The sequence below is a fragment of the Pungitius pungitius genome, chromosome 1 (genome assembly GCF_949316345.1).
Source record: "Pungitius pungitius chromosome 1, fPunPun2.1, whole genome shotgun sequence".
NCBI lineage: Eukaryota > Metazoa > Chordata > Actinopteri > Perciformes > Gasterosteidae > Pungitius > Pungitius pungitius.
The window spans coordinates 13,547,556-13,566,679 of NC_084900.1; the positions used below are offsets into that span (position 1 = coordinate 13,547,556).

The 19,124-nt window shown below is 45.3% G+C and overlaps 1 protein-coding gene and 69 non-coding genes across 73 annotated transcripts in view; all 70 read left to right on the forward strand.

Moving 5' to 3' along the window:
• itpr3 (inositol 1,4,5-trisphosphate receptor, type 3) overlaps nucleotides 1-19,124 on the forward strand; it is a 161,468-nt gene that overhangs the window by 109,081 nt on the left and 33,263 nt on the right. The window lies entirely within an intron of this gene.
• Nucleotides 158-230, forward strand: trnak-uuu (transfer RNA lysine (anticodon UUU)). Its single transcript has one exon. It is a non-coding gene; the product is annotated as a tRNA-Lys (tRNA).
• Nucleotides 520-592, forward strand: trnak-uuu (transfer RNA lysine (anticodon UUU)). The gene has a single exon. It is a non-coding gene; the product is annotated as a tRNA-Lys (tRNA).
• Nucleotides 882-954, forward strand: trnak-uuu (transfer RNA lysine (anticodon UUU)). Its single transcript has one exon. It is a non-coding gene; the product is annotated as a tRNA-Lys (tRNA).
• On the forward strand, nucleotides 1,128-1,200 carry trnak-uuu (transfer RNA lysine (anticodon UUU)). The gene has a single exon. It is a non-coding gene; the product is annotated as a tRNA-Lys (tRNA).
• Nucleotides 1,374-1,446, forward strand: trnak-uuu (transfer RNA lysine (anticodon UUU)). Its single transcript has one exon. It is a non-coding gene; the product is annotated as a tRNA-Lys (tRNA).
• On the forward strand, nucleotides 1,620-1,692 carry trnak-uuu (transfer RNA lysine (anticodon UUU)). Its single transcript has one exon. It is a non-coding gene; the product is annotated as a tRNA-Lys (tRNA).
• trnak-uuu (transfer RNA lysine (anticodon UUU)) lies at nucleotides 1,866-1,938 on the forward strand. Its single transcript has one exon. It is a non-coding gene; the product is annotated as a tRNA-Lys (tRNA).
• Nucleotides 2,228-2,300, forward strand: trnak-uuu (transfer RNA lysine (anticodon UUU)). Its single transcript has one exon. It is a non-coding gene; the product is annotated as a tRNA-Lys (tRNA).
• On the forward strand, nucleotides 2,590-2,662 carry trnak-uuu (transfer RNA lysine (anticodon UUU)). The gene has a single exon. It is a non-coding gene; the product is annotated as a tRNA-Lys (tRNA).
• On the forward strand, nucleotides 2,836-2,908 carry trnak-uuu (transfer RNA lysine (anticodon UUU)). The gene has a single exon. It is a non-coding gene; the product is annotated as a tRNA-Lys (tRNA).
• trnak-uuu (transfer RNA lysine (anticodon UUU)) lies at nucleotides 3,082-3,154 on the forward strand. The gene has a single exon. It is a non-coding gene; the product is annotated as a tRNA-Lys (tRNA).
• Nucleotides 3,328-3,400, forward strand: trnak-uuu (transfer RNA lysine (anticodon UUU)). The gene has a single exon. It is a non-coding gene; the product is annotated as a tRNA-Lys (tRNA).
• trnak-uuu (transfer RNA lysine (anticodon UUU)) lies at nucleotides 3,574-3,646 on the forward strand. Its single transcript has one exon. It is a non-coding gene; the product is annotated as a tRNA-Lys (tRNA).
• Nucleotides 3,820-3,892, forward strand: trnak-uuu (transfer RNA lysine (anticodon UUU)). The gene has a single exon. It is a non-coding gene; the product is annotated as a tRNA-Lys (tRNA).
• Nucleotides 4,066-4,138, forward strand: trnak-uuu (transfer RNA lysine (anticodon UUU)). Its single transcript has one exon. It is a non-coding gene; the product is annotated as a tRNA-Lys (tRNA).
• Nucleotides 4,312-4,384, forward strand: trnak-uuu (transfer RNA lysine (anticodon UUU)). The gene has a single exon. It is a non-coding gene; the product is annotated as a tRNA-Lys (tRNA).
• Nucleotides 4,558-4,630, forward strand: trnak-uuu (transfer RNA lysine (anticodon UUU)). The gene has a single exon. It is a non-coding gene; the product is annotated as a tRNA-Lys (tRNA).
• Nucleotides 4,794-4,866, forward strand: trnak-uuu (transfer RNA lysine (anticodon UUU)). Its single transcript has one exon. It is a non-coding gene; the product is annotated as a tRNA-Lys (tRNA).
• On the forward strand, nucleotides 5,030-5,102 carry trnak-uuu (transfer RNA lysine (anticodon UUU)). Its single transcript has one exon. It is a non-coding gene; the product is annotated as a tRNA-Lys (tRNA).
• On the forward strand, nucleotides 5,276-5,348 carry trnak-uuu (transfer RNA lysine (anticodon UUU)). The gene has a single exon. It is a non-coding gene; the product is annotated as a tRNA-Lys (tRNA).
• On the forward strand, nucleotides 5,522-5,594 carry trnak-uuu (transfer RNA lysine (anticodon UUU)). The gene has a single exon. It is a non-coding gene; the product is annotated as a tRNA-Lys (tRNA).
• trnak-uuu (transfer RNA lysine (anticodon UUU)) lies at nucleotides 5,768-5,840 on the forward strand. The gene has a single exon. It is a non-coding gene; the product is annotated as a tRNA-Lys (tRNA).
• On the forward strand, nucleotides 6,130-6,202 carry trnak-uuu (transfer RNA lysine (anticodon UUU)). The gene has a single exon. It is a non-coding gene; the product is annotated as a tRNA-Lys (tRNA).
• trnak-uuu (transfer RNA lysine (anticodon UUU)) lies at nucleotides 6,492-6,564 on the forward strand. The gene has a single exon. It is a non-coding gene; the product is annotated as a tRNA-Lys (tRNA).
• On the forward strand, nucleotides 6,738-6,810 carry trnak-uuu (transfer RNA lysine (anticodon UUU)). Its single transcript has one exon. It is a non-coding gene; the product is annotated as a tRNA-Lys (tRNA).
• trnak-uuu (transfer RNA lysine (anticodon UUU)) lies at nucleotides 6,974-7,046 on the forward strand. The gene has a single exon. It is a non-coding gene; the product is annotated as a tRNA-Lys (tRNA).
• On the forward strand, nucleotides 7,210-7,282 carry trnak-uuu (transfer RNA lysine (anticodon UUU)). The gene has a single exon. It is a non-coding gene; the product is annotated as a tRNA-Lys (tRNA).
• Nucleotides 7,456-7,528, forward strand: trnak-uuu (transfer RNA lysine (anticodon UUU)). Its single transcript has one exon. It is a non-coding gene; the product is annotated as a tRNA-Lys (tRNA).
• On the forward strand, nucleotides 7,702-7,774 carry trnak-uuu (transfer RNA lysine (anticodon UUU)). The gene has a single exon. It is a non-coding gene; the product is annotated as a tRNA-Lys (tRNA).
• trnak-uuu (transfer RNA lysine (anticodon UUU)) lies at nucleotides 7,948-8,020 on the forward strand. Its single transcript has one exon. It is a non-coding gene; the product is annotated as a tRNA-Lys (tRNA).
• On the forward strand, nucleotides 8,310-8,382 carry trnak-uuu (transfer RNA lysine (anticodon UUU)). The gene has a single exon. It is a non-coding gene; the product is annotated as a tRNA-Lys (tRNA).
• On the forward strand, nucleotides 8,672-8,744 carry trnak-uuu (transfer RNA lysine (anticodon UUU)). The gene has a single exon. It is a non-coding gene; the product is annotated as a tRNA-Lys (tRNA).
• Nucleotides 8,918-8,990, forward strand: trnak-uuu (transfer RNA lysine (anticodon UUU)). Its single transcript has one exon. It is a non-coding gene; the product is annotated as a tRNA-Lys (tRNA).
• On the forward strand, nucleotides 9,164-9,236 carry trnak-uuu (transfer RNA lysine (anticodon UUU)). The gene has a single exon. It is a non-coding gene; the product is annotated as a tRNA-Lys (tRNA).
• trnak-uuu (transfer RNA lysine (anticodon UUU)) lies at nucleotides 9,410-9,482 on the forward strand. The gene has a single exon. It is a non-coding gene; the product is annotated as a tRNA-Lys (tRNA).
• trnak-uuu (transfer RNA lysine (anticodon UUU)) lies at nucleotides 9,656-9,728 on the forward strand. The gene has a single exon. It is a non-coding gene; the product is annotated as a tRNA-Lys (tRNA).
• Nucleotides 10,018-10,090, forward strand: trnak-uuu (transfer RNA lysine (anticodon UUU)). Its single transcript has one exon. It is a non-coding gene; the product is annotated as a tRNA-Lys (tRNA).
• On the forward strand, nucleotides 10,380-10,452 carry trnak-uuu (transfer RNA lysine (anticodon UUU)). Its single transcript has one exon. It is a non-coding gene; the product is annotated as a tRNA-Lys (tRNA).
• Nucleotides 10,626-10,698, forward strand: trnak-uuu (transfer RNA lysine (anticodon UUU)). Its single transcript has one exon. It is a non-coding gene; the product is annotated as a tRNA-Lys (tRNA).
• On the forward strand, nucleotides 10,872-10,944 carry trnak-uuu (transfer RNA lysine (anticodon UUU)). Its single transcript has one exon. It is a non-coding gene; the product is annotated as a tRNA-Lys (tRNA).
• On the forward strand, nucleotides 11,118-11,190 carry trnak-uuu (transfer RNA lysine (anticodon UUU)). The gene has a single exon. It is a non-coding gene; the product is annotated as a tRNA-Lys (tRNA).
• trnak-uuu (transfer RNA lysine (anticodon UUU)) lies at nucleotides 11,364-11,436 on the forward strand. Its single transcript has one exon. It is a non-coding gene; the product is annotated as a tRNA-Lys (tRNA).
• On the forward strand, nucleotides 11,610-11,682 carry trnak-uuu (transfer RNA lysine (anticodon UUU)). The gene has a single exon. It is a non-coding gene; the product is annotated as a tRNA-Lys (tRNA).
• On the forward strand, nucleotides 11,856-11,928 carry trnak-uuu (transfer RNA lysine (anticodon UUU)). Its single transcript has one exon. It is a non-coding gene; the product is annotated as a tRNA-Lys (tRNA).
• On the forward strand, nucleotides 12,102-12,174 carry trnak-uuu (transfer RNA lysine (anticodon UUU)). Its single transcript has one exon. It is a non-coding gene; the product is annotated as a tRNA-Lys (tRNA).
• On the forward strand, nucleotides 12,348-12,420 carry trnak-uuu (transfer RNA lysine (anticodon UUU)). Its single transcript has one exon. It is a non-coding gene; the product is annotated as a tRNA-Lys (tRNA).
• trnak-uuu (transfer RNA lysine (anticodon UUU)) lies at nucleotides 12,584-12,656 on the forward strand. Its single transcript has one exon. It is a non-coding gene; the product is annotated as a tRNA-Lys (tRNA).
• trnak-uuu (transfer RNA lysine (anticodon UUU)) lies at nucleotides 12,820-12,892 on the forward strand. The gene has a single exon. It is a non-coding gene; the product is annotated as a tRNA-Lys (tRNA).
• trnak-uuu (transfer RNA lysine (anticodon UUU)) lies at nucleotides 13,066-13,138 on the forward strand. The gene has a single exon. It is a non-coding gene; the product is annotated as a tRNA-Lys (tRNA).
• On the forward strand, nucleotides 13,312-13,384 carry trnak-uuu (transfer RNA lysine (anticodon UUU)). Its single transcript has one exon. It is a non-coding gene; the product is annotated as a tRNA-Lys (tRNA).
• Nucleotides 13,558-13,630, forward strand: trnak-uuu (transfer RNA lysine (anticodon UUU)). The gene has a single exon. It is a non-coding gene; the product is annotated as a tRNA-Lys (tRNA).
• trnak-uuu (transfer RNA lysine (anticodon UUU)) lies at nucleotides 13,920-13,992 on the forward strand. Its single transcript has one exon. It is a non-coding gene; the product is annotated as a tRNA-Lys (tRNA).
• trnak-uuu (transfer RNA lysine (anticodon UUU)) lies at nucleotides 14,282-14,354 on the forward strand. The gene has a single exon. It is a non-coding gene; the product is annotated as a tRNA-Lys (tRNA).
• trnak-uuu (transfer RNA lysine (anticodon UUU)) lies at nucleotides 14,528-14,600 on the forward strand. The gene has a single exon. It is a non-coding gene; the product is annotated as a tRNA-Lys (tRNA).
• On the forward strand, nucleotides 14,774-14,846 carry trnak-uuu (transfer RNA lysine (anticodon UUU)). The gene has a single exon. It is a non-coding gene; the product is annotated as a tRNA-Lys (tRNA).
• Nucleotides 15,020-15,092, forward strand: trnak-uuu (transfer RNA lysine (anticodon UUU)). The gene has a single exon. It is a non-coding gene; the product is annotated as a tRNA-Lys (tRNA).
• Nucleotides 15,266-15,338, forward strand: trnak-uuu (transfer RNA lysine (anticodon UUU)). The gene has a single exon. It is a non-coding gene; the product is annotated as a tRNA-Lys (tRNA).
• Nucleotides 15,512-15,584, forward strand: trnak-uuu (transfer RNA lysine (anticodon UUU)). Its single transcript has one exon. It is a non-coding gene; the product is annotated as a tRNA-Lys (tRNA).
• Nucleotides 15,758-15,830, forward strand: trnak-uuu (transfer RNA lysine (anticodon UUU)). Its single transcript has one exon. It is a non-coding gene; the product is annotated as a tRNA-Lys (tRNA).
• Nucleotides 16,004-16,076, forward strand: trnak-uuu (transfer RNA lysine (anticodon UUU)). The gene has a single exon. It is a non-coding gene; the product is annotated as a tRNA-Lys (tRNA).
• trnak-uuu (transfer RNA lysine (anticodon UUU)) lies at nucleotides 16,602-16,674 on the forward strand. The gene has a single exon. It is a non-coding gene; the product is annotated as a tRNA-Lys (tRNA).
• trnak-uuu (transfer RNA lysine (anticodon UUU)) lies at nucleotides 16,838-16,910 on the forward strand. Its single transcript has one exon. It is a non-coding gene; the product is annotated as a tRNA-Lys (tRNA).
• trnak-uuu (transfer RNA lysine (anticodon UUU)) lies at nucleotides 17,074-17,146 on the forward strand. Its single transcript has one exon. It is a non-coding gene; the product is annotated as a tRNA-Lys (tRNA).
• trnak-uuu (transfer RNA lysine (anticodon UUU)) lies at nucleotides 17,320-17,392 on the forward strand. The gene has a single exon. It is a non-coding gene; the product is annotated as a tRNA-Lys (tRNA).
• Nucleotides 17,566-17,638, forward strand: trnak-uuu (transfer RNA lysine (anticodon UUU)). Its single transcript has one exon. It is a non-coding gene; the product is annotated as a tRNA-Lys (tRNA).
• Nucleotides 17,812-17,884, forward strand: trnak-uuu (transfer RNA lysine (anticodon UUU)). The gene has a single exon. It is a non-coding gene; the product is annotated as a tRNA-Lys (tRNA).
• Nucleotides 18,058-18,130, forward strand: trnak-uuu (transfer RNA lysine (anticodon UUU)). Its single transcript has one exon. It is a non-coding gene; the product is annotated as a tRNA-Lys (tRNA).
• trnak-uuu (transfer RNA lysine (anticodon UUU)) lies at nucleotides 18,304-18,376 on the forward strand. Its single transcript has one exon. It is a non-coding gene; the product is annotated as a tRNA-Lys (tRNA).
• trnak-uuu (transfer RNA lysine (anticodon UUU)) lies at nucleotides 18,550-18,622 on the forward strand. The gene has a single exon. It is a non-coding gene; the product is annotated as a tRNA-Lys (tRNA).

A 19,124-nucleotide genomic window follows, 5' to 3' on the forward strand; every position in this document is an offset into this window, starting at 1 on the left:
TGTGAAGTTTAGCACAACTGTGACCTTCCCGTAAAGTTCCTGACTCTTGAGCCAGTTCCAAACCAAGCTTTACCCTTCCGAAAGCTGTTATGCTTCTTCTTCTGAGCAGGGTTCCTCTGCCAGAATCACGTTTGCAACAATCCATTCAGTTTTCGAAGCCTGGATAGCTCAGTCGGTAGAGCATCAGACTTTTAATCTGAGGGTCCAGGGTTCAAGTCCCTGTTCAGGCTTGAAGTTTAGTGGAACTCTGACCTTCCTGTCAAGTTTCAACTATTGTTTGTCCTGAATAAGTTCCAAACCAAGCTTTACCCTTCCCAAAGCTGTTTTGCTTCTTCCTCTGAGCAGGGTTACAAATGCTTTTCTCTTCAGTCCTCTCAGATGTTCCTTTAACCAGTACCGTTTTCCAACATTACCTTCTAATCACGGTCAAACCTTAAACCCTGAATATTTTGTTGACAAACAAATTTGACTTGTTCCTCTGCGAGAATCACGTTTGCAATAATCCATTCAGTTTTCGAAGCCTGGATAGCTCAGTCGGTAGAGCATCAGACTTTTAATCTGAGGGTCCAGGGTTCAAGTCCCTGTTCAGGCTAGAAGTTTAGTGGAACTGTGACCTTCCTGTCAAGTTTCAACTATTGTTTGTCCTGAATCAGTTCCAAACCAAGCTTTTCCCTTCCCAAAGCTGTTTTGCATCTTTCTCTGAGCAGGGTTACAATTGCTTTTCTCATCAGTCCTCTCAGGTGTTCCTTTAACAAGTACCGTTTTCCAACATTACCTTCTAATCACGGTCAAACCTTAAAACCTGAATATTTTGTTGACGAACAAATTTGACTTGTTCCTCTGCGAGAATCACGTTTGCAATAATCCATTCAGTTTTTGAAGACTGGATAGCTCAGTTGCTAGACCATCAGACTTTTAATCTGAGGGTCCAGGGTTCAAGTCCCTGTTCAGGCTTGAAGTTTAGCGGAACTGTGAAGTTTAGCACAACTGTGACCTTCCCGTAAAGTTCATGACTCTTGAGCCAGTTCCAAACCAAGCTTTACCCTTCCGAAAGCTGTTATGCTTCTTCTTCTGAGCAGGGTTCCTCTGCCAGAATCACGTTTGCAACAATCCATTCAGTTTTCGAAGCCTGGATAGCTCAGTCGGTAGAGCATCAGACTTTTAATCTGAGGGTCCAGGGTTCAAGTCCCTGTTCAGGCTTGAAGTTTAGCGGAACTGTGAAGTTTAGCACAACTGTGACCTTCCCGTAAAGTTCATGACTCTTGAGCCAGTTCCAAACCAAGCTTTACCCTTCCGAAAGCTGTTATGCTTCTTCTTCTGAGCAGGGTTCCTCTGCCAGAATCACGTTTGCAACAATCCATTCAGTTTTCGAAGCCTGGATAGCTCAGTCGGTAGAGCATCAGACTTTTAATCTGAGGGTCCAGGGTTCAAGTCCCTGTTCAGGCTTGAAGTTTAGCGGAACTGTGAAGTTTAGCACAACTGTGACCTTCCCGTAAAGTTCCTGACTCTTGAGCCAGTTCCAAACCAAGCTTTACCCTTCCCAAAGCTTTTATGCTTCTTCCTCTGAGCAGGGTTCCTCTGCCAGAATCACGTTTGCAACAATCCATTCAGTTTTCGAAGCCTGGATAGCTCAGTCGGTAGAGCATCAGACTTTTAATCTGAGGGTCCAGGGTTCAAGTCCCTGTTCAGGCTTGAAGTTTAGCGGAACTGTGAAGTTGAGCACAACTGTGACCTTCCCGTAAAGTTCCTGACTCTTGAGCCAGTTCCAAACCAAGCTTTACCCTTCCGAAAGCTGTTATGCTTCTTCTTCTGAGCAGGGTTCCTCTGCCAGAATCACGTTTGCAACAATCCATTCAGTTTTCGAAGCCTGGATAGCTCAGTCGGTAGAGCATCAGACTTTTAATCTGAGGGTCCAGGGTTCAAGTCCCTGTTCAGGCTTGAAGTTTAGTGGAACTCTGACCTTCCTGTCAAGTTTCAACTATTGTTTGTCCTGAATAAGTTCCAAACCAAGCTTTACCCTTCCCAAAGCTGTTTTGCTTCTTCCTCTGAGCAGGGTTACAAATGCTTTTCTCTTCAGTCCTCTCAGATGTTCCTTTAACCAGTACCGTTTTCCAACATTACCTTCTAATCACGGTCAAACCTTAAACCCTGAATATTTTGTTGACAAACAAATTTGACTTGTTCCTCTGCGAGAATCACGTTTGCAATAATCCATTCAGTTTTCGAAGCCTGGATAGCTCAGTCGGTAGAGCATCAGACTTTTAATCTGAGGGTCCAGGGTTCAAGTCCCTGTTCAGGCTAGAAGTTTAGTGGAACTGTGACCTTCCTGTCAAGTTTCAACTATTGTTTGTCCTGAATCAGTTCCAAACCAAGCTTTTCCCTTCCCAAAGCTGTTTTGCATCTTTCTCTGAGCAGGGTTACAATTGCTTTTCTCATCAGTCCTCTCAGGTGTTCCTTTAACAAGTACCGTTTTCCAACATTACCTTCTAATCACGGTCAAACCTTAAAACCTGAATATTTTGTTGACGAACAAATTTGACTTGTTCCTCTGCGAGAATCACGTTTGCAATAATCCATTCAGTTTTTGAAGACTGGATAGCTCAGTTGCTAGACCATCAGACTTTTAATCTGAGGGTCCAGGGTTCAAGTCCCTGTTCAGGCTTGAAGTTTAGCGGAACTGTGAAGTTTAGCACAACTGTGACCTTCCCGTAAAGTTCATGACTCTTGAGCCAGTTCCAAACCAAGCTTTACCCTTCCGAAAGCTGTTATGCTTCTTCTTCTGAGCAGGGTTCCTCTGCCAGAATCACGTTTGCAACAATCCATTCAGTTTTCGAAGCCTGGATAGCTCAGTCGGTAGAGCATCAGACTTTTAATCTGAGGGTCCAGGGTTCAAGTCCCTGTTCAGGCTTGAAGTTTAGCGGAACTGTGAAGTTTAGCACAACTGTGACCTTCCCGTAAAGTTCCTGACTCTTGAGCCAGTTCCAAACCAAGCTTTACCCTTCCCAAAGCTTTTATGCTTCTTCCTCTGAGCAGGGTTCCTCTGCCAGAATCACGTTTGCAACAATCCATTCAGTTTTCGAAGCCTGGATAGCTCAGTCGGTAGAGCATCAGACTTTTAATCTGAGGGTCCAGGGTTCAAGTCCCTGTTCAGGCTTGAAGTTTAGCGGAACTGTGAAGTTTAGCACAACTGTGACCTTCCCGTAAAGTTCCTGACTCTTGAGCCAGTTCCAAACCAAGCTTTACCCTTCCGAAAGCTGTTATGCTTCTTCTTCTGAGCAGGGTTCCTCTGCCAGAATCACGTTTGCAACAATCCATTCAGTTTTCGAAGCCTGGATAGCTCAGTCGGTAGAGCATCAGACTTTTAATCTGAGGGTCCAGGGTTCAAGTCCCTGTTCAGGCTTGAAGTTTAGCGGAACTGTGAAGTTTAGCACAACTGTGACCTTCCCGGAAAGTTCCTGACTCTTGAGCCAGTTCCAAACCAAGCTTTACCCTTCCCAAAGCTTTTATGCTTCTTCCTCTGAGCAGGGTTCCTCTGCCAGAATCACGTTTGCAACAATCCATTCAGTTTTCGAAGCCTGGATAGCTCAGTCGGTAGAGCATCAGACTTTTAATCTGAGGGTCCAGGGTTCAAGTCCCTGTTCAGGCTTGAAGTTTAGCGGAACTGTGAAGTTGAGCACAACTGTGACCTTCCCGTAAAGTTCCTGACTCTTGAGCCAGTTCCAAACCAAGCTTTACCCTTCCGAAAGCTGTTATGCTTCTTCTTCTGAGCAGGGTTCCTCTGCCAGAATCACGTTTGCAACAATCCATTCAGTTTTCGAAGCCTGGATAGCTCAGTCGGTAGAGCATCAGACTTTTAATCTGAGGGTCCAGGGTTCAAGTCCCTGTTCAGGCTTGAAGTTTAGCGGAACTGTGAAGTTTAGCACAACTGTGACCTTCCCGTAAAGTTCATGACTCTTGAGCCAGTTCCAAACCAAGCTTTACCCTTCCGAAAGCTGTTATGCTTCTTCTTCTGAGCAGGGTTCCTCTGCCAGAATCACGTTTGCAACAATCCATTCAGTTTTCGAAGCCTGGATAGCTCAGTCGGTAGAGCATCAGACTTTTAATCTGAGGGTCCAGGGTTCAAGTCCCTGTTCAGGCTTGAAGTTTAGCGGAACTGTGAAGTTTAGCACAACTGTGACCTTCCCGTAAAGTTCATGACTCTTGAGCCAGTTCCAAACCAAGCTTTACCCTTCCGAAAGCTGTTATGCTTCTTCTTCTGAGCAGGGTTCCTCTGCCAGAATCACGTTTGCAACAATCCATTCAGTTTTCGAAGCCTGGATAGCTCAGTCGGTAGAGCATCAGACTTTTAATCTGAGGGTCCAGGGTTCAAGTCCCTGTTCAGGCTTGAAGTTTAGCGGAACTGTGAAGTTTAGCACAACTGTGACCTTCCCGTAAAGTTCCTGACTCTTGAGCCAGTTCCAAACCAAGCTTTACCCTTCCCAAAGCTTTTATGCTTCTTCCTCTGAGCAGGGTTCCTCTGCCAGAATCACGTTTGCAACAATCCATTCAGTTTTCGAAGCCTGGATAGCTCAGTCGGTAGAGCATCAGACTTTTAATCTGAGGGTCCAGGGTTCAAGTCCCTGTTCAGGCTAGAAGTTTAGTGGAACTGTGACCTTCCTGTCAAGTTTCAACTATTGTTTGTCCTGAATCGGTTCCAAACCAAGCTTTACCCTTCCGAAAGCTGTTATGCTTCTTCTTCTGAGCAGGGTTCCTCTGCCAGAATCACGTTTGCAACAATCCATTCAGTTTTCGAAGCCTGGATAGCTCAGTCGGTAGAGCATCAGACTTTTAATCTGAGGGTCCAGGGTTCAAGTCCCTGTTCAGGCTTGAAGTTTAGTGGAACTCTGACCTTCCTGTCAAGTTTTAACTATTGTTTGTCCTGAATCAGTTCCAAACCAAGCTTTACCCTTCCGAAAGCTGTTATGCTTCTTCTTCTGAGCAGGGTTCCTCTGCCAGAATCACGTTTGCAACAATCCATTCAGTTTTCAAAGCCTGGATAGCTCAGTTGGTAGAGCATCAGACTTTTAATCTGAGGGTCCAGGGTTCAAGTCCCTGTTCAGGCTTGAAGTTTAGCGGAACTGTGAAGTTTAGCACAACTGTGACCTTCCCGTAAAGTTCCTGACTCTTGAGCCAGTTCCAAACCAAGCTTTACCCTTCCGAAAGCTGTTATGATTCTTCTTCTGAGCAGGGTTCCTCTGCCAGAATCACGTTTGCAACAATCCATTCAGTTTTCGAAGCCTGGATAGCTCAGTCGGTAGAGCATCAGACTTTTAATCTGAGGGTCCAGGGTTCAAGTCCCTGTTCAGGCTAGAAGTTTAGCGGAACTGTGAAGTTTAGCACAACTGTGACCTTCCCGTAAAGTTCCTGACTCTTGAGCCAGTTCCAAACCAAGCTTTACCCTTCCCAAAGCTTTTATGCTTCTTCCTCTGAGCAGGGTTCCTCTGCCAGAATCACGTTTGCAACAATCCATTCAGTTTTCGAAGCCTGGATAGCTCAGTCGGTAGAGCATCAGACTTTTAATCTGAGGGTCCAGGGTTCAAGTCCCTGTTCAGGCTTGAAGTTTAGCGGAACTGTGAAGTTTAGCACAACTGTGACCTTCCCGTAAAGTTCCTGACTCTTGAGCCAGTTCCAAACCAAGCTTTACCCTTCCGAAAGCTGTTATGCTTCTTCTTCTGAGCAGGGTTCCTCTGCCAGAATCACGTTTGCAACAATCCATTCAGTTTTCGAAGCCTGGATAGCTCAGTCGGTAGAGCATCAGACTTTTAATCTGAGGGTCCAGGGTTCAAGTCCCTGTTCAGGCTTGAAGTTTAGTGGAACTCTGACCTTCCTGTCAAGTTTCAACTATTGTTTGTCCTGAATAAGTTCCAAACCAAGCTTTACCCTTCCCAAAGCTGTTTTGCTTCTTCCTCTGAGCAGGGTTACAAATGCTTTTCTCTTCAGTCCTCTCAGATGTTCCTTTAACCAGTACCGTTTTCCAACATTACCTTCTAATCACGGTCAAACCTTAAACCCTGAATATTTTGTTGACAAACAAATTTGACTTGTTCCTCTGCGAGAATCACGTTTGCAATAATCCATTCAGTTTTCGAAGCCTGGATAGCTCAGTCGGTAGAGCATCAGACTTTTAATCTGAGGGTCCAGGGTTCAAGTCCCTGTTCAGGCTAGAAGTTTAGTGGAACTGTGACCTTCCTGTCAAGTTTCAACTATTGTTTGTCCTGAATCAGTTCCAAACCAAGCTTTTCCCTTCCCAAAGCTGTTTTGCATCTTTCTCTGAGCAGGGTTACAATTGCTTTTCTCATCAGTCCTCTCAGGTGTTCCTTTAACAAGTACCGTTTTCCAACATTACCTTCTAATCACGGTCAAACCTTAAAACCTGAATATTTTGTTGACGAACAAATTTGACTTGTTCCTCTGCGAGAATCACGTTTGCAATAATCCATTCAGTTTTTGAAGACTGGATAGCTCAGTTGCTAGACCATCAGACTTTTAATCTGAGGGTCCAGGGTTCAAGTCCCTGTTCAGGCTTGAAGTTTAGCGGAACTGTGAAGTTTAGCACAACTGTGACCTTCCCGTAAAGTTCATGACTCTTGAGCCAGTTCCAAACCAAGCTTTACCCTTCCCAAAGCTTTTATGCTTCTTCCTCTGAGCAGGGTTCCTCTGCCAGAATCACGTTTGCAACAATCCATTCAGTTTTCGAAGCCTGGATAGCTCAGTCGGTAGAGCATCAGACTTTTAATCTGAGGGTCCAGGGTTCAAGTCCCTGTTCAGGCTAGAAGTTTAGTGGAACTGTGACCTTCCTGTCAAGTTTCAACTATTGTTTGTCCTGAATCGGTTCCAAACCAAGCTTTACCCTTCCGAAAGCTGTTATGCTTCTTCTTCTGAGCAGGGTTCCTCTGCCAGAATCACGTTTGCAACAATCCATTCAGTTTTCGAAGCCTGGATAGCTCAGTCGGTAGAGCATCAGACTTTTAATCTGAGGGTCCAGGGTTCAAGTCCCTGTTCAGGCTTGAAGTTTAGTGGAACTCTGACCTTCCTGTCAAGTTTTAACTATTGTTTGTCCTGAATCAGTTCCAAACCAAGCTTTACCCTTCCGAAAGCTGTTATGCTTCTTCTTCTGAGCAGGGTTCCTCTGCCAGAATCACGTTTGCAACAATCCATTCAGTTTTCAAAGCCTGGATAGCTCAGTTGGTAGAGCATCAGACTTTTAATCTGAGGGTCCAGGGTTCAAGTCCCTGTTCAGGCTTGAAGTTTAGCGGAACTGTGAAGTTTAGCACAACTGTGACCTTCCCGTAAAGTTCCTGACTCTTGAGCCAGTTCCAAACCAAGCTTTACCCTTCCGAAAGCTGTTATGATTCTTCTTCTGAGCAGGGTTCCTCTGCCAGAATCACGTTTGCAACAATCCATTCAGTTTTCGAAGCCTGGATAGCTCAGTCGGTAGAGCATCAGACTTTTAATCTGAGGGTCCAGGGTTCAAGTCCCTGTTCAGGCTAGAAGTTTAGCGGAACTGTGAAGTTTAGCACAACTGTGACCTTCCCGTAAAGTTCCTGACTCTTGAGCCAGTTCCAAACCAAGCTTTACCCTTCCCAAAGCTTTTATGCTTCTTCCTCTGAGCAGGGTTCCTCTGCCAGAATCACGTTTGCAACAATCCATTCAGTTTTCGAAGCCTGGATAGCTCAGTCGGTAGAGCATCAGACTTTTAATCTGAGGGTCCAGGGTTCAAGTCCCTGTTCAGGCTTGAAGTTTAGCGGAACTGTGAAGTTTAGCACAACTGTGACCTTCCCGTAAAGTTCCTGACTCTTGAGCCAGTTCCAAACCAAGCTTTACCCTTCCGAAAGCTGTTATGCTTCTTCTTCTGAGCAGGGTTCCTCTGCCAGAATCACGTTTGCAACAATCCATTCAGTTTTCGAAGCCTGGATAGCTCAGTCGGTAGAGCATCAGACTTTTAATCTGAGGGTCCAGGGTTCAAGTCCCTGTTCAGGCTTGAAGTTTAGTGGAACTCTGACCTTCCTGTCAAGTTTCAACTATTGTTTGTCCTGAATAAGTTCCAAACCAAGCTTTACCCTTCCCAAAGCTGTTTTGCTTCTTCCTCTGAGCAGGGTTACAAATGCTTTTCTCTTCAGTCCTCTCAGATGTTCCTTTAACCAGTACCGTTTTCCAACATTACCTTCTAATCACGGTCAAACCTTAAACCCTGAATATTTTGTTGACAAACAAATTTGACTTGTTCCTCTGCGAGAATCACGTTTGCAATAATCCATTCAGTTTTCGAAGCCTGGATAGCTCAGTCGGTAGAGCATCAGACTTTTAATCTGAGGGTCCAGGGTTCAAGTCCCTGTTCAGGCTAGAAGTTTAGTGGAACTGTGACCTTCCTGTCAAGTTTCAACTATTGTTTGTCCTGAATCAGTTCCAAACCAAGCTTTTCCCTTCCCAAAGCTGTTTTGCATCTTTCTCTGAGCAGGGTTACAATTGCTTTTCTCATCAGTCCTCTCAGGTGTTCCTTTAACAAGTACCGTTTTCCAACATTACCTTCTAATCACGGTCAAACCTTAAAACCTGAATATTTTGTTGACGAACAAATTTGACTTGTTCCTCTGCGAGAATCACGTTTGCAATAATCCATTCAGTTTTTGAAGACTGGATAGCTCAGTTGCTAGACCATCAGACTTTTAATCTGAGGGTCCAGGGTTCAAGTCCCTGTTCAGGCTTGAAGTTTAGCGGAACTGTGAAGTTTAGCACAACTGTGACCTTCCCGTAAAGTTCATGACTCTTGAGCCAGTTCCAAACCAAGCTTTACCCTTCCGAAAGCTGTTATGCTTCTTCTTCTGAGCAGGGTTCCTCTGCCAGAATCACGTTTGCAACAATCCATTCAGTTTTCGAAGCCTGGATAGCTCAGTCGGTAGAGCATCAGACTTTTAATCTGAGGGTCCAGGGTTCAAGTCCCTGTTCAGGCTTGAAGTTTAGCGGAACTGTGAAGTTTAGCACAACTGTGACCTTCCCGTAAAGTTCATGACTCTTGAGCCAGTTCCAAACCAAGCTTTACCCTTCCGAAAGCTGTTATGCTTCTTCTTCTGAGCAGGGTTCCTCTGCCAGAATCACGTTTGCAACAATCCATTCAGTTTTCGAAGCCTGGATAGCTCAGTCGGTAGAGCATCAGACTTTTAATCTGAGGGTCCAGGGTTCAAGTCCCTGTTCAGGCTTGAAGTTTAGCGGAACTGTGAAGTTTAGCACAACTGTGACCTTCCCGTAAAGTTCCTGACTCTTGAGCCAGTTCCAAACCAAGCTTTACCCTTCCCAAAGCTTTTATGCTTCTTCCTCTGAGCAGGGTTCCTCTGCCAGAATCACGTTTGCAACAATCCATTCAGTTTTCGAAGCCTGGATAGCTCAGTCGGTAGAGCATCAGACTTTTAATCTGAGGGTCCAGGGTTCAAGTCCCTGTTCAGGCTTGAAGTTTAGCGGAACTGTGAAGTTGAGCACAACTGTGACCTTCCCGTAAAGTTCCTGACTCTTGAGCCAGTTCCAAACCAAGCTTTACCCTTCCGAAAGCTGTTATGCTTCTTCTTCTGAGCAGGGTTCCTCTGCCAGAATCACGTTTGCAACAATCCATTCAGTTTTCGAAGCCTGGATAGCTCAGTCGGTAGAGCATCAGACTTTTAATCTGAGGGTCCAGGGTTCAAGTCCCTGTTCAGGCTTGAAGTTTAGTGGAACTCTGACCTTCCTGTCAAGTTTCAACTATTGTTTGTCCTGAATAAGTTCCAAACCAAGCTTTACCCTTCCCAAAGCTGTTTTGCTTCTTCCTCTGAGCAGGGTTACAAATGCTTTTCTCTTCAGTCCTCTCAGATGTTCCTTTAACCAGTACCGTTTTCCAACATTACCTTCTAATCACGGTCAAACCTTAAACCCTGAATATTTTGTTGACAAACAAATTTGACTTGTTCCTCTGCGAGAATCACGTTTGCAATAATCCATTCAGTTTTCGAAGCCTGGATAGCTCAGTCGGTAGAGCATCAGACTTTTAATCTGAGGGTCCAGGGTTCAAGTCCCTGTTCAGGCTAGAAGTTTAGTGGAACTGTGACCTTCCTGTCAAGTTTCAACTATTGTTTGTCCTGAATCAGTTCCAAACCAAGCTTTTCCCTTCCCAAAGCTGTTTTGCATCTTTCTCTGAGCAGGGTTACAATTGCTTTTCTCATCAGTCCTCTCAGGTGTTCCTTTAACAAGTACCGTTTTCCAACATTACCTTCTAATCACGGTCAAACCTTAAAACCTGAATATTTTGTTGACGAACAAATTTGACTTGTTCCTCTGCGAGAATCACGTTTGCAATAATCCATTCAGTTTTTGAAGACTGGATAGCTCAGTTGCTAGACCATCAGACTTTTAATCTGAGGGTCCAGGGTTCAAGTCCCTGTTCAGGCTTGAAGTTTAGCGGAACTGTGAAGTTTAGCACAACTGTGACCTTCCCGTAAAGTTCATGACTCTTGAGCCAGTTCCAAACCAAGCTTTACCCTTCCGAAAGCTGTTATGCTTCTTCTTCTGAGCAGGGTTCCTCTGCCAGAATCACGTTTGCAACAATCCATTCAGTTTTCGAAGCCTGGATAGCTCAGTCGGTAGAGCATCAGACTTTTAATCTGAGGGTCCAGGGTTCAAGTCCCTGTTCAGGCTTGAAGTTTAGCGGAACTGTGAAGTTTAGCACAACTGTGACCTTCCCGTAAAGTTCCTGACTCTTGAGCCAGTTCCAAACCAAGCTTTACCCTTCCCAAAGCTTTTATGCTTCTTCCTCTGAGCAGGGTTCCTCTGCCAGAATCACGTTTGCAACAATCCATTCAGTTTTCGAAGCCTGGATAGCTCAGTCGGTAGAGCATCAGACTTTTAATCTGAGGGTCCAGGGTTCAAGTCCCTGTTCAGGCTTGAAGTTTAGCGGAACTGTGAAGTTTAGCACAACTGTGACCTTCCCGTAAAGTTCCTGACTCTTGAGCCAGTTCCAAACCAAGCTTTACCCTTCCGAAAGCTGTTATGCTTCTTCTTCTGAGCAGGGTTCCTCTGCCAGAATCACGTTTGCAACAATCCATTCAGTTTTCGAAGCCTGGATAGCTCAGTCGGTAGAGCATCAGACTTTTAATCTGAGGGTCCAGGGTTCAAGTCCCTGTTCAGGCTTGAAGTTTAGCGGAACTGTGAAGTTTAGCACAACTGTGACCTTCCCGGAAAGTTCCTGACTCTTGAGCCAGTTCCAAACCAAGCTTTACCCTTCCCAAAGCTTTTATGCTTCTTCCTCTGAGCAGGGTTCCTCTGCCAGAATCACGTTTGCAACAATCCATTCAGTTTTCGAAGCCTGGATAGCTCAGTCGGTAGAGCATCAGACTTTTAATCTGAGGGTCCAGGGTTCAAGTCCCTGTTCAGGCTTGAAGTTTAGCGGAACTGTGAAGTTGAGCACAACTGTGACCTTCCCGTAAAGTTCCTGACTCTTGAGCCAGTTCCAAACCAAGCTTTACCCTTCCGAAAGCTGTTATGCTTCTTCTTCTGAGCAGGGTTCCTCTGCCAGAATCACGTTTGCAACAATCCATTCAGTTTTCGAAGCCTGGATAGCTCAGTCGGTAGAGCATCAGACTTTTAATCTGAGGGTCCAGGGTTCAAGTCCCTGTTCAGGCTTGAAGTTTAGCGGAACTGTGAAGTTTAGCACAACTGTGACCTTCCCGTAAAGTTCATGACTCTTGAGCCAGTTCCAAACCAAGCTTTACCCTTCCGAAAGCTGTTATGCTTCTTCTTCTGAGCAGGGTTCCTCTGCCAGAATCACGTTTGCAACAATCCATTCAGTTTTCGAAGCCTGGATAGCTCAGTCGGTAGAGCATCAGACTTTTAATCTGAGGGTCCAGGGTTCAAGTCCCTGTTCAGGCTTGAAGTTTAGCGGAACTGTGAAGTTTAGCACAACTGTGACCTTCCCGTAAAGTTCATGACTCTTGAGCCAGTTCCAAACCAAGCTTTACCCTTCCGAAAGCTGTTATGCTTCTTCTTCTGAGCAGGGTTCCTCTGCCAGAATCACGTTTGCAACAATCCATTCAGTTTTCGAAGCCTGGATAGCTCAGTCGGTAGAGCATCAGACTTTTAATCTGAGGGTCCAGGGTTCAAGTCCCTGTTCAGGCTTGAAGTTTAGCGGAACTGTGAAGTTTAGCACAACTGTGACCTTCCCGTAAAGTTCCTGACTCTTGAGCCAGTTCCAAACCAAGCTTTACCCTTCCCAAAGCTTTTATGCTTCTTCCTCTGAGCAGGGTTCCTCTGCCAGAATCACGTTTGCAACAATCCATTCAGTTTTCGAAGCCTGGATAGCTCAGTCGGTAGAGCATCAGACTTTTAATCTGAGGGTCCAGGGTTCAAGTCCCTGTTCAGGCTAGAAGTTTAGTGGAACTGTGACCTTCCTGTCAAGTTTCAACTATTGTTTGTCCTGAATCGGTTCCAAACCAAGCTTTACCCTTCCGAAAGCTGTTATGCTTCTTCTTCTGAGCAGGGTTCCTCTGCCAGAATCACGTTTGCAACAATCCATTCAGTTTTCGAAGCCTGGATAGCTCAGTCGGTAGAGCATCAGACTTTTAATCTGAGGGTCCAGGGTTCAAGTCCCTGTTCAGGCTTGAAGTTTAGTGGAACTCTGACCTTCCTGTCAAGTTTTAACTATTGTTTGTCCTGAATCAGTTCCAAACCAAGCTTTACCCTTCCGAAAGCTGTTATGCTTCTTCTTCTGAGCAGGGTTCCTCTGCCAGAATCACGTTTGCAACAATCCATTCAGTTTTCAAAGCCTGGATAGCTCAGTTGGTAGAGCATCAGACTTTTAATCTGAGGGTCCAGGGTTCAAGTCCCTGTTCAGGCTTGAAGTTTAGCGGAACTGTGAAGTTTAGCACAACTGTGACCTTCCCGTAAAGTTCCTGACTCTTGAGCCAGTTCCAAACCAAGCTTTACCCTTCCGAAAGCTGTTATGATTCTTCTTCTGAGCAGGGTTCCTCTGCCAGAATCACGTTTGCAACAATCCATTCAGTTTTCGAAGCCTGGATAGCTCAGTCGGTAGAGCATCAGACTTTTAATCTGAGGGTCCAGGGTTCAAGTCCCTGTTCAGGCTAGAAGTTTAGCGGAACTGTGAAGTTTAGCACAACTGTGACCTTCCCGTAAAGTTCCTGACTCTTGAGCCAGTTCCAAACCAAGCTTTACCCTTCCCAAAGCTTTTATGCTTCTTCCTCTGAGCAGGGTTCCTCTGCCAGAATCACGTTTGCAACAATCCATTCAGTTTTCGAAGCCTGGATAGCTCAGTCGGTAGAGCATCAGACTTTTAATCTGAGGGTCCAGGGTTCAAGTCCCTGTTCAGGCTTGAAGTTTAGCGGAACTGTGAAGTTTAGCACAACTGTGACCTTCCCGTAAAGTTCCTGACTCTTGAGCCAGTTCCAAACCAAGCTTTACCCTTCCGAAAGCTGTTATGCTTCTTCTTCTGAGCAGGGTTCCTCTGCCAGAATCACGTTTGCAACAATCCATTCAGTTTTCGAAGCCTGGATAGCTCAGTCGGTAGAGCATCAGACTTTTAATCTGAGGGTCCAGGGTTCAAGTCCCTGTTCAGGCTTGAAGTTTAGTGGAACTCTGACCTTCCTGTCAAGTTTCAACTATTGTTTGTCCTGAATAAGTTCCAAACCAAGCTTTACCCTTCCCAAAGCTGTTTTGCTTCTTCCTCTGAGCAGGGTTACAAATGCTTTTCTCTTCAGTCCTCTCAGATGTTCCTTTAACCAGTACCGTTTTCCAACATTACCTTCTAATCACGGTCAAACCTTAAACCCTGAATATTTTGTTGACAAACAAATTTGACTTGTTCCTCTGCGAGAATCACGTTTGCAATAATCCATTCAGTTTTCGAAGCCTGGATAGCTCAGTCGGTAGAGCATCAGACTTTTAATCTGAGGGTCCAGGGTTCAAGTCCCTGTTCAGGCTAGAAGTTTAGTGGAACTGTGACCTTCCTGTCAAGTTTCAACTATTGTTTGTCCTGAATCAGTTCCAAACCAAGCTTTTCCCTTCCCAAAGCTGTTTTGCATCTTTCTCTGAGCAGGGTTACAATTGCTTTTCTCATCAGTCCTCTCAGGTGTTCCTTTAACAAGTACCGTTTTCCAACATTACCTTCTAATCACGGTCAAACCTTAAAACCTGAATATTTTGTTGACGAACAAATTTGACTTGTTCCTCTGCGAGAATCACGTTTGCAATAATCCATTCAGTTTTTGAAGACTGGATAGCTCAGTTGCTAGACCATCAGACTTTTAATCTGAGGGTCCAGGGTTCAAGTCCCTGTTCAGGCTTGAAGTTTAGCGGAACTGTGAAGTTTAGCACAACTGTGACCTTCCCGTAAAGTTCATGACTCTTGAGCCAGTTCCAAACCAAGCTTTACCCTTCCGAAAGCTGTTATGCTTCTTCTTCTGAGCAGGGTTCCTCTGCCAGAATCACGTTTGCAACAATCCATTCAGTTTTCGAAGCCTGGATAGCTCAGTCGGTAGAGCATCAGACTTTTAATCTGAGGGTCCAGGGTTCAAGTCCCTGTTCAGGCTTGAAGTTTAGCGGAACTGTGAAGTTTAGCACAACTGTGACCTTCCCGTAAAGTTCATGACTCTTGAGCCAGTTCCAAACCAAGCTTTACCCTTCCGAAAGCTGTTATGCTTCTTCTTCTGAGCAGGGTTCCTCTGCCAGAATCACGTTTGCAACAATCCATTCAGTTTTCGAAGCCTGGATAGCTCAGTCGGTAGAGCATCAGACTTTTAATCTGAGGGTCCAGGGTTCAAGTCCCTGTTCAGGCTTGAAGTTTAGCGGAACTGTGAAGTTTAGCACAACTGTGACCTTCCCGTAAAGTTCCTGACTCTTGAGCCAGTTCCAAACCAAGCTTTACCCTTCCCAAAGCTTTTATGCTTCTTCCTCTGAGCAGGGTTCCTCTGCCAGAATCACGTTTGCAACAATCCATTCAGTTTTCGAAGCCTGGATAGCTCAGTCGGTAGAGCATCAGACTTTTAATCTGAGGGTCCAGGGTTCAAGTCCCTGTTCAGGCTTGAAGTTTAGCGGAACTGTGAAGTTGAGCACAACTGTGACCTTCCCGTAAAGTTCCTGACTCTTGAGCCAGTTCCAAACCAAGCTTTACCCTTCCGAAAGCTGTTATGCTTCTTCTTCTGAGCAGGGTTCCTCTGCCAGAATCACGTTTGCAACAATCCATTCAGTTTTCGAAGCCTGGATAGCTCAGTCGGTAGAGCATCAGACTTTTAATCTGAGGGTCCAGGGTTCAAGTCCCTGTTCAGGCTTGAAGTTTAGCGGAACTGTGAAGTTTAGCACAACTGTGACCTTCCCGTAAAGTTCATGACTCTTGAGCCAGTTCCAAACCAAGCTTTACCCTTCCGAAAGCTGTTATGCTTCTTCTTCTGAGCAGGGTTCCTCTGCCAGAATCACGTTTGCAACAATCCATTCAGTTTTCGAAGCCTGGATAGCTCAGTCGGTAGAGCATCAGACTTTTAATCTGAGGGTCCAGGGTTCAAGTCCCTGTTCAGGCTTGAAGTTTAGCGGAACTGTGAAGTTTAGCACAACTGTGACCTTCCCGTAAAGTTCATGACTCTTGAGCCAGTTCCAAACCAAGCTTTACCCTTCCGAAAGCTGTTATGCTTCTTCTTCTGAGCAGGGTTCCTCTGCCAGAATCACGTTTGCAACAATCCATTCAGTTTTCGAAGCCTGGATAGCTCAGTCGGTAGAGCATCAGACTTTTAATCTGAGGGTCCAGGGTTCAAGTCCCTGTTCAGGCTTGAAGTTTAGCGGAACTGTGAAGTTTAGCACAACTGTGACCTTCCCGTAAAGTTCCTGACTCTTGAGCCAGTTCCAAACCAAGCTTTACCCTTCCCAAAGCTTTTATGCTTCTTCCTCTGAGCAGGGTTCCTCTGCCAGAATCACGTTTGCAACAATCCATTCAGTTTTCGAAGCCTGGATAGCTCAGTCGGTAGAGCATCAGACTTTTAATCTGAGGGTCCAGGGTTCAAGTCCCTGTTCAGGCTAGAAGTTTAGTGGAACTGTGACCTTCCTGTCAAGTTTCAACTATTGTTTGTCCTGAATCAGTTCCAAACCAAGCTTTTCCCTTCCCAAAGCTGTTTTGCATCTTTCTCTGAGCAGGGTTACAATTGCTTTTCTCATCAGTCCTCTCAGGTGTTCCTTTAACAAGTATCGTTTTCCAACATTACCTTCTAATCACGGTCAAACCTTAAACCCTGAATATTTTGTTGACGAACAAATTTGACTTGTTCCTCTGCGAGAATCACGTTTGCAATAATCCATTCAGATTTTGAAGACTGGATAGCTCAGTTGCTAGACCATCAGACTTTTAATCTGAGGGTCCAGGGTTCAAGTCCCTATTCAGGCTTGAAGTTTAGTGGAACTGTGACCTTCCTGTCAAGTTTCAACTATTGTTTGTCCTGAATCACTTCCAAACCAAGCTTTACCCTTCCGAAAGCTGTTATGCTTCTTCTTCTGAGCAGGGTTCCTCTGCCAGAATCACGTCTGCAACAATCCATTCAGTTTTCGAAGCCTGGATAGCTCAGTCGGTAGAGCATCAGACTTTTAATCTGAGGGTCCAGGGTTCAAGTCCCTGTTCAGGCTTGAAGTTTAGTGGAACTCTGACCTTCCTGTCAAGTTTTAACTATTGTTTGTCCTGAATCGGTTCCAAACCAAGCTTTACCCTTCCGAAAGCTGTTATGCTTCTTCTTCTGAGCAGGGTTCCTCTGCCAGAATCACGTTTGCAACAATCCATTCAGTTTTCGAAGCCTGGATAGCTCAGTCGGTAGAGCATCAGACTTTTAATCTGAGGGTCCAGGGTTCAAGTCCCTGTTCAGGCTTGAAGTTTAGTGGAACTCTGACCTTCCTGTCAAGTTTTAACTATTGTTTGTCCTGAATCAGTTCCAAACCAAGCTTTACCCTTCCGAAAGCTGTTATGCTTCTTCTTCTGAGCAGGGTTCCTCTGCCAGAATCACGTTTGCAACAATCCATTCAGTTTTCAAAGCCTGGATAGCTCAGTTGGTAGAGCATCAGACTTTTAATCTGAGGGTCCAGGGTTCAAGTCCCTGTTCAGGCTTGAAGTTTAGCGGAACTGTGAAGTTTAGCACAACTGTGACCTTCCCGTAAAGTTCCTGACTCTTGAGCCAGTTCCAAACCAAGCTTTACCCTTCCGAAAGCTGTTATGATTCTTCTTCTGAGCAGGGTTCCTCTGCCAGAATCACGTTTGCAACAATCCATTCAGTTTTCGAAGCCTGGATAGCTCAGTCGGTAGAGCATCAGACTTTTAATCTGAGGGTCCAGGGTTCAAGTCCCTGTTCAGGCTAGAAGTTAAGCGGAACTGTGAAGTTTAGCACAACTGTGACCTTCCCGTAAAGTTCCTGACTCTTGAGCCAGTTCCAAACCAAGCTTTACCCTTCCCAAAGCTTTTATGCTTCTTCCTCTGAGCAGGGTTCCTCTGCCAGAATCACGTTTGCAACAATCCATTCAGTTTTCGAAGCCTGGATAGCTCAGTCGGTAGAGCATCAGACTTTTAATCTGAGGGTCCAGGGTTCAAGTCCCTGTTCAGGCTTGAAGTTTAGCGGAACTGTGAAGTTTAGCACAACTGTGACCTTCCCGTAAAGTTCCTGACTCTTGAGCCAGTTCCAAACCAAGCTTTACCCTTCCGAAAGCTGTTATGCTTCTTCTTCTGAGCAGGGTTCCTCTGCCAGAATCACGTTTGCAACAATCCATTCAGTTTTCGAAGCCTGGATAGCTCAGTCGGTAGAGCATCAGACTTTTAATCTGAGGGTCCAGGGTTCAAGTCCCTGTTCAGGCTTGAAGTTTAGCGGAACTGTGAAGTTTAGCACAACTGTGACCTTCCCGTAAAGTTCCTGACTCTTGAGCCAGTTCCAAACCAAGCTTTACCCTTCCCAAAGCTTTTATGCTTCTTCCTCTGAGCAGGGTTCCTCTGCCAGAATCACGTTTGCAACAATCCATTCAGTTTTCGAAGCCTGGATAGCTCAGTCGGTAGAGCATCAGACTTTTAATCTGAGGGTCCAGGGTTCAAGTCCCTGTTCAGGCTTGAAGTTTAGCGGAACTGTGAAGTTGAGCACAACTGTGACCTTCCCGTAAAGTTCCTGACTCTTGAGCCAGTTCCAAACCAAGCTTTACCCTTCCGAAAGCTGTTATGCTTCTTCTTCTGAGCAGGGTTCCTCTGCCAGAATCACGTTTGCAACAATCCATTCAGTTTTCGAAGCCTGGATAGCTCAGTCGGTAGAGCATCAGACTTTTAATCTGAGGGTCCAGGGTTCAAGTCCCTGTTCAGGCTTGAAGTTTAGCGGAACTGTGAAGTTTAGCACAACTGTGACCTTGCCGTAAAGTTCCTGACTCTTGAGCCAGTTCCAAACCAAGCTTTACCCTTCCGAAAGCTGTTATGCTTCTTCCTCTGAGCAGGGTTCCTCCGCCAGAATCACGTCTGCAACAATCCATTCAGTTTTCGAAGCCTGGATAGCTCAGTCGGTAGAGCATCAGACTTTTAATCTGAGGGTCCAGGGTTCAAGTCCCTGTTCAGGCTTGAAGTTTAGTGGAACTCTGACCTTCCTGTCAAGTTTCAACTATTGTTTGTCCTGAATAAGTTCCAAACCAAGCTTTACCCTTCCCAAAGCTGTTTTGCTTCTTCCTCTGAGCAGGGTTACAAATGCTTTTCTCTTCAGTCCTCTCAGATGTTCCTTTAACAAGTACCGTTTTCCAACATTACCTTCTAATCACGGTCAAACCTTAAACCCTGAATATTTTGTTGACGAACAAATTTGACTTGTTCCTCTGCGAGAATCACGTTTGCAATAATCCATTCAGTTTTTGAAGACTGGATAGCTCAGTTGCTAGACCATCAGACTTTTAATCTGAGGGTCCAGGGTTTAAGTCCCTATTCAGGCTTGAAGTTTAGTGGAACTGTGACCTTCCTGTCAAGTTTCAACTATTGTTTGTCCTGAATCACTTCCAAACCAAGCTTTACCCTTCCGAAAGCTGTTATGCTTCTTCTTCTGAGCAGGGTTCCTCTGCCAGAATCACGTTTG